We start from the raw sequence: 8834 nt of genomic DNA on the forward strand, positions 1-8834 counted from the left end.
ACTAGCCCTTAAAAAAACACTCCAAAAATACTTTGGATGGGTGATTTTGATGCACACTGTTGTCAGTTATTAAACTCAGCAGCATGCGGTTTTAATGACGATGAAGGAGATCCTTTACACCATATTAATCATAATCAGTATGGCGAATAATGGTGTGATAACTTTAATGATCACGCTGCGATCACTGGTAAATTGAAATGGGCGGGTATTCACACCGAACAAAGAAGGCATATTAAGCCTGTGATTGCAAAAACGAATGGGATAACATTAAAATGGGCCCTAGCTGATAAAGTGTCCCTTGTCCCACAAATAATTAAAAAGAGACAGAGAGACATTCTAACTGCTTAGAACCTGCCTCTAACCCATCCCAAATAACCGCCGCATTTGAGGCAATACTAACTGAGGTTAGGCACATTCTATCTAGGAAAAAAAACAACTACCATAACAGCAGGACCTAGATGGTTTGATTGTGTGTTGACTAAATCGCTAACAGCTTTGCACCAGGCCCTGGGGGTAACCCCTAGAGATAAAATCCTAGTCAAGCAACTCTATTTTCAATACAATGAGGCCAGGAAAAAAATATTCAAGACCTTGAAGGAGGAACCATGGGAACAACTCCACCAAGCTGCTACTGCAAAAAACTCTAAGGATTTTTAGAGCATTATCAACGCCCCCTTCCTTAGATCATCATCAGTTCCTACATTGGACTGTCATGTTGATGAGGAATCTTGGGTCGAGTATTTTTCACGTATATTTGATCCCACTGTGGAGGGGGTGGTAACACAGAACATACCCATGAATACTTTCACTGGCCCACCATTGGCCTTTGAATATCATGAGGTCAGAGAAGCTCTAGCCCAGCGCTCCACTAACAAAGCACCAGGACCGGATTGTACCCCCATAGATTTATTCGTTGATCAGCCAGATCTGTGGGGCCCGATGCGGACAAATGTTTTTAATGAAGTCACAAAAGTGGGCCCATAAGATTCATGGAAGAAATCAATTTTAGTACCAATTTATAAGAAGGGGGACAAATCCGAACCTAAATGTTACAGGCCCGTATCGTTGTTGGATAGCACAGCCAAACTCATGGGCAGGGTTTTACTGAACCGTTTAGAGGATTGGGCAGCTAAAAACAAGGTTTTAATTCCAGTCCAATATGGTTTTAAAAAGGGTATGGGTACCCAAGATCAATGCCTTAATCTTAGCCTGTTAATCGCCAAGTGTACCCAAGCAAAGCCTGGTAGACTATACCTGGCGTTCATGGATTTGTCTGCAGCTTTTGACTGTGTGGCACATGAACACCTATGGAGGATAATGGAGGAAATGGGCAAATATGGGGCGATCATAATACTTATAAGGCAGCTTTAATCATCAGCTATGGCCTGCGTCAGATACGGGAGAGAAGGAGAGTTCACCAAGGCGTTTCCAATTAACAGAGGAGTCCACCAGGGATGCGTACTCGCCCCATTTCCTTTTTCTATTTACACCAATGGGGTAGAAGCACCCCTGACAGATTCTACACTAGACGTCCCAAAAATTAACAACGTTTGCACCCCAATCCTCATGTATGCTGACGATGCAGTGCTAATTGCCCGTACTTGCCTGGCCCTACAAAAGGTATTAAACATCTATGTGACCTATATGGAAAAACTAGGGCTGAAAAAAATGAGTCAAAATCTTTCATTCTAATCCCTGGGAGGAAGAATAGGAAGGTCCCGAGTTTTTATATTTCTGGCAAAAAAATAGCTCACACCGATACCTTTTCTTACCTAGGTGTAACATTCGGTATGCAGTTATCATGGTCGGGCATGCGTGCCACTAGGGGGTTATCATTAGAGAGAAGTATCATCGCTCTCCATTCCTTTATTAAAAAACTGGGGGCGAAGCCTATTGATATGGTGAGAAAGGCTTATGCAGCCAAATCAGTGTCGGCAGCAACTTATGGGGCAGGTATATGGGGTCATACTAATCCATCTCTCCTCCAAGTGATAGAGGACACCTTTCGGAAAAATCTAATGGGCCTTCCCATAAGCTGTTCCAACTTGAATACCCACACAGAATTGGAGGCCCCATATCTGTCTGATACAATTTCTGTGGCACCAATAATTTTGTGGCACTCCATCTGGAGAAGGGAGTCTATTCAGACTACCCAAAAACTAATTGAAGATTGTTTATCCATGGAAAATGTACATAGAATTACATGGAGTTCACATATCAAATCTACCTTCTCTGCTTTAGGTTAGGATCACCTATTTACTACCCCCAGGGATTGCATGAGCATCTCAAGGCGGGAGGTAAAAGCCAGTTTTTTTAAACAAAGAGCAGATGCCAGATTACAAACAAACTGTATAAAGGTATTGGTGAAACTGTATCTCGAAGGTCCGAAGCCACAGGAAGGGATATAGTCATACCTATTTACTGTGTCCACTGTGCGTCATTGATTCCTTCTAATTAAATTCTGACTGAATCTTATACTGTACATGTTGGCACACCCTGCAGGTATCTATTCTACAAATGACTTGCCCTACTGTCCCTGTGACAGTTCTTCTACACAATCAAATTTACATATTTTTTCTTCTTAAAATTTTATAGGGACCCTCGTAAAATATTTATTCTCTCCCTGATGTGCAAATTTCGTTTCAAACAATGTTGTGTAGCAATGTTCCCTGCCTAACCACTTGGTTTGCTTATCAGTGGTGTCTTTTTTCAGTCAATCGTGGAAGATCAGGTGGCAGCAAAACACCACTGAATGAATGTTTAAATGATTATCATTGCTTTTACTTTGTTACTTCTACTTCCATGCTGATATGTATAGCATTCTCTTTTTGTACTGACTGATTGATGATTTTTAAATTGTATTTATCTGTATTTTGTTGTTTTTAAATAGTATTCATCTGCACTTTTATGATCTTATATTATAAGTATTGAATAAAGTAATTGACTGACTGAAGTAAGGGCCTTTACTGAAGTGTTAAGGTGCCCCTTAAATATGCTTGTTCAGGAGAAGCTATCCAGAATTGCACAATGTGTGACCAATAAAACTGATTTGAAATCTTGACATCACTGCTTGACCAACCGTGTGATCCTAGCCAATGACTTTCCTTCACAGAGCCTTCCTTTCCTTCACTATCACATTTGAAAGCACTTAGAACTAATTTAGTTCAGGGCGTGTAGGGCGTGTGATGTGAAACCCTCTATTTCAGGTGGTTTAATTAACTGTAACTTTGCTGCTTCTATAATAATAATATAAGCCATACATAGTGAATACATAATCACCAAGTTGTCCCTTGGGTCACTACTCCACCTACCAATCCTTCTCCTACCTCGCCCCCAGGTCCTGGAGCGCCCCCCCCCCCCCCCCAGCTCCAGACATCACCCTCGCTGGTGGATTTCAGGAAGAGACTCAAGACCTGACTTTTCAACTGAGCCCTGCAACCTAGCGCCTGGATATCCTCACGGGTGATTAGTAGCGCTATACAAATACTGATTGATAGATTGATTACCAGCAAGGGGTTGTTTTCGGGGGTGGTTCTAAGTTCATGTTTAAAAACTATCTCTTTTAGTAAATGTCACTTAACGGACTGTTTTCATGAAAAGTACTGAATAGTAACAGATCATTTTTAAGTACATTTTTTTAATTCAGAAGAGTAGTTATCAGGTTTGTACATGACTTATTTTGCTCAGTTGACATGACAATATGTTGATGGCTCGGCTCGTGCTCTGGCTCTCAGGGCCAGGCCGGACTCTCACCTCCGCTGCCCCGTGTTAATGTGTGTCTGCCCCCTCTGAGGCTAACAGCACGAGTACTCACCGCAGAAATCCCCCAAACGTAGCACCTGAACTGCAGACAGCTCAGTGATGCCACCTCTGCTTCTGAGCTGCGGTGTCTGCAGCTCCTGCACTAACATGGAGCACTTCCGAGTTAAGTGCACTTCTGATTTAAGTTAAGTGCACATGCTTTAGTGGCCCAATGACTCGAGCACATGAGCACAGCTCTGCTCCGCACCAGCGCGCACGTCCATGGTGAGACCAGGCTGCACGCTAGAGTTTGGTGTTTCAAAGAGGTCAGTAAAGGTGTTGAAGTAACTAGAAAGGACGATTTCTGGTATACATAATCACACTGTTCGATATTTTTTAGATCCTGTGGTGTCAGGAGGAGAGGAGGAGGAGGTGGCCGCAGACCACATGTTGTGCAGATCCCTTCTTGGGAAAAACTGTCTCGCAGAAGCTGGAAGAAAAAAAGTTACTTACCTGTAACTTCAGTTATCCAGTATTGGTATCTTTCATAGATTCACATACCTGAATTATCCCGCCTATGAGGTGAGAGTTTCATGAGACTCCCACCTGGACGGTGGGGATGATTCAGGCATGTGAATCTATGAAAGATCCAATACTGGATAAGTGGGAGTGGTAACAGCAGGAAGTGGGAGTGGTTACAGCTGGGAGTGGTAACAGCAGGGAGTGGGAGTGGGAGTGGGAGTGGCTACTCAACAGAGAGCCCATGGATGGAAACACCACAAGAGTGAGGACAGAATTCTTAGAACAATGAGGTCAAGGCAGGACAGGAACTGTGACAAAACAAAGGGCTGACAGACTTATGATTGGTAAAGGATGGAGGCCTGGGTGGAGTTTAATGCACGAGTTGCTGAGTTGGACAGCAAGAGTGATCACTGAGAGCAGAGGGTTGTTCCTCACTGAGAGAACATACACGTCACTGAGAGAAGAGGGCTCTACCTCACTGACAGAAGATGAGAGGTGCACCTCACTGACGGAAGAGGAGAGATACACACCACTGACAGGATGAAGAGGGTACATACACCTCACAGAAGGAAGAGGGCTGTACCTCAGGGGTGGAAGAGGAGAGGTGCACCTCTCTGACAGGACGAGGAGGGCTGCACCTAACTGTTGGGAGAGAAGTACACCGCACCAACAGGACGAAGAGGGTGCACGTACCTCACTGGTTGAAGAGGAGAAGTACACCTCACTGATAGGATGAAGAGGGCACATACAACTCACAGATGGGAGAGGGCGAGAGGGGTTACATCTCAAAGCTGGAAGGGGAAGTGTGTGCTTTACAACTTCAGATACCGGGGGACAGATTTATGAAATGACTGCATTGCCTTTGTGTCACACAAGGTGGCGTAAGGGCAACACAAGCCTTAAGGTGGATTTACTATGCCACGCAGAACTGCCTTGCAAGGCTCTTCGTAGCATTGTATAAGGATAAGTTGCTTACCTGTAATCCTAATTCTCTTCCAGGGGTATACCCGTCAAAGTCATAAGCAATGAATAGTCCCGCCCACGTGCGGGATCCCGGAGCAATAGCCAATAATATGCATATATATATTCACTGAAAAAACCATAGGTTATAGACCATATATAGTTAGGAATTAGCATTTACAAAACCTTGAAAATTCACTGAAAAAACCATAGGTTATAGACCATATATAGTTAGGAATTAGCATTTAAAAAACCTTATTTTACTCACACAAAACCATTGAAATTCCATATATAGTTAGTTGCACTAACTATATATCGCGCACCTGCAATCCACTGCTGATGATGTCACATATTACATCATTCATGACATGGTCAGTGACATCACTGATGACATCACTGATGACATCTCAAATGACATCACTGATGACATCACTGATGACAACATCCAGTGACTGTATGTTTCTGTAAAGTTAAAATGTGTCTTACATATTGAAGAATGAGTGGAAGTATAAGTGTCTGGACAAAGGATTTAGTAGGTGCATGACTGAATGCATGAGTGAGTGATTAAATGTGTCTCACTGAGGGCATGGGTTAGTGACTAAAGTGTCTTAATTTGTGCATCATTATGTCTGTTGTTCTGTAAACTGCTGCATGTTTTGATCAGTAGCTATATGATTAACTATATGGGTTACTGATTGATTGTCCAAGTATTTGTATGGGAGACTGAGTGTGTGTGTGGCTGGCTGGGAGGTGTGTGACTCTGTGCAGATCAATGTGTACTTGTATCAATGATTGTATAACAAGGTAAGTATGTGTTAGTATATGTTTGAAAATGTAAGGTGCTCTATGTTTAACTGTATAGACAAGAAAATGGAAGTGTCATTGATTCTTTACAGGACTGACTAGGTGTGTGAGTAACTCCATGGATGAGTGGCAGACTGTGAGTGTCTGTATAGGTGTATGAGTGCATATGATAGTGTTGTAAAGATGAGTGATTGTATGTATGAATGATAGTATGGGTGAATGAGTGAAGGTGTGTGTAGACGTAGGAATCAGTGAGTGCGTATGTAGTAACTAGTATTGGTGTGTCAATGGTTTCAAAAATTATATTCTGTATTTAACACTGGGTGAAACAGAGGTTATATTAAAATGTGAGGAGATGCATTGTATTGTCACATGAATGATATCATCAGTGATGTGGTCATTGATGTCAAATGAGATGTCATCAGTGATGTCATCAGTGATGTCATTTGAGATGTCATCAGTGATGTCATCAGTGATGTCACTGACCATGTCATGAATGATGTAATATGTGACATCATCAGCAGTGGATTGCAGGTGCGCGATATATAGTTAGTGCAACTAACTATATATGGAATTTCAATGGTTTTGTGTGAGTAAAATAAGGTTTTTTAAATGCTAATTCCTAACTATATATGGTCTATAACCTATGGTTTTTTCAGTGAATTTTCAAGGTTTTGTAAATGCTAATTCCTAACTATATATGGTCTATAACCTATGGTTTTTTCAGTGAATTTCAATGGTTTTTTAATAGCAAATATCATAAGCTGTCGAATGTCAAGTACGTGGTAAGTGAAAACATTTTCGTGTTTATGCACACTGATCTGCTTTGAATGGTGCCCCCCCCCCTCATTTCTATTAGGAGTACTCTCTCTTTGCAGATAGTGAAAGGTAGTTAACGCAGGTCTTTGCCCCCATTGTAATCCGTCGTGCCTGCTTCTCTCTCCATTTGATTCATTGTTATCCAAGTATTTACTGTTTTAGAATTAGTTCTCTTTGGTTCATTCTCTATTTACAAACAAACACAGAGTCGCAATACTCTGTTTAGTCTTTGCAGATAACGAAAAATCGTGTAAAAAAAAAGAAAAGGAATCGAGCAAAATCAGTAGGCCACTAATGGGATCTCTTTTTGACCTCGCTAAAATAGAAACATTAGGAACAACCCCTCATGACAAATACAAAACTAGTGAGATGAACTGAACTCCACACAATGATGGCTGCAAAACAGCTCTGCTCCGCCACCCACCCCGCCCAAAATAACGATAAAGAACGGCTGCCATGATTGGTTGCGGAATGACCACGACGGAGCTACGAAATGGTGCTGCTCTCATGCTAACCCCAGCTTCAGTCTGAAACATCCAGAAACACTGTAGACTACCAATTCGATCAGTTCCGGTAGCGCCCCAATGTAACCCGGTAGAGAAGAACTAGCCCTCCCCTCTTTGACTGATGGTTCTTGTTGCCTGTCCCTTCTGTTGTCATTTAACAGAACTATTTAGCCTGCTGAAAGGGGTTGTGTTCCGACCGCTGGTTGGTGGAGACATTTTGACTATATTCTGTACCTGCGTTGTCGCGTAATGCGTCATATGACGCGCCGCGTTAGCGCATCCGGAAGTCATCCGGGGCGCGCAGCGCGTAACGTAAGCATAACAAGTCATGTGACTTGTTAATAAAACTTTTCATTGGTTCATTTTACTTTTCTTATTGTAATGATGAAAGGCTTGGTCATATGACCTAAAAATTACGCTTTTCATTACTTCCGAACATTATTTTTTCTTAAATATATGTTATAATGTTCCAGGCTAATGTACTTTCCCGGAAATTTTACAACTGTCCTGCAAGTAAAATATATTCTTTTTTCGAGAAAAAGAGCGTTTCTTCGTCCCATGACGGAGCCGTTGAGCAAAAGAGGGTCGACCTGCTGTCTTAGTCGCCGATACGCCTGAATATGAGATTCTTATCGATCACTTTATGTTGCAGGAATAGAAAACACAACAGCCCTTGACCATTTATCTTTACTGCGTTCCTTCGTATTATACCTTTTACCCTTCATGTAATTGGTCTGCTTTATTTCACTTGCCTTTTAATGATTCTAAAACAGTGACTATTATTAAAAACTTTACCAATGTATATACTACTACCATGTTTTCTTTTAAAAACCTTTATTGTGAAAATTTCATTATACAAATACGAGCCTATAACCACGTGGGCCGGCCACGGAGCAAACTGTAATCGTATATGATAAATAGACATTTACACTGTAGAGGAACGTAACGGGCGGGCCATTAGGTTGCAAGAACTAAGGTGTCTAACAGTTACGGAATCGGTGGACGTACATTTTATAATTAAAATACGACAGGGCCAGTTACAATAAAATTATCTAGATATACATTTGCGGGCAAGTACCATGGGTGACGTTAATTCGAACTTTCAACAGTACAGTAATCAATAACACATCAGAACTTAATATCAATAGGGATGTCGAAATATTCAATCAATTCTCGTCCCCGCCCGCCATGTGCTTCAAAACTGCATACGTATCTCGTGATTTCAAGGTTCTGCAACCAGTACACAACAAGGAGTTACGAGTCCCATTTATTCTGGCGCCATTTTGGGCGAGGACGGGCAGGTCCAGGATATAGTCAAAATGTCTCTACCAACCATCGACTATGATGATGTTCATATGCTGTATTTATTAGAGTAACACTCAGATGTCCACATGAAATAAATTTGCCACAATCTAAACATGTCATTTTAATCTTTCCAAAGTTCTTCTAAATATTTGGGACCGTTTCCCTTGCCTCTGAAGC

This window comes from Lissotriton helveticus, chromosome 7 (genome assembly GCF_964261635.1).
Source record: "Lissotriton helveticus chromosome 7, aLisHel1.1, whole genome shotgun sequence".
Classification (NCBI taxonomy): Eukaryota; Metazoa; Chordata; class Amphibia; order Caudata; family Salamandridae; genus Lissotriton; species Lissotriton helveticus.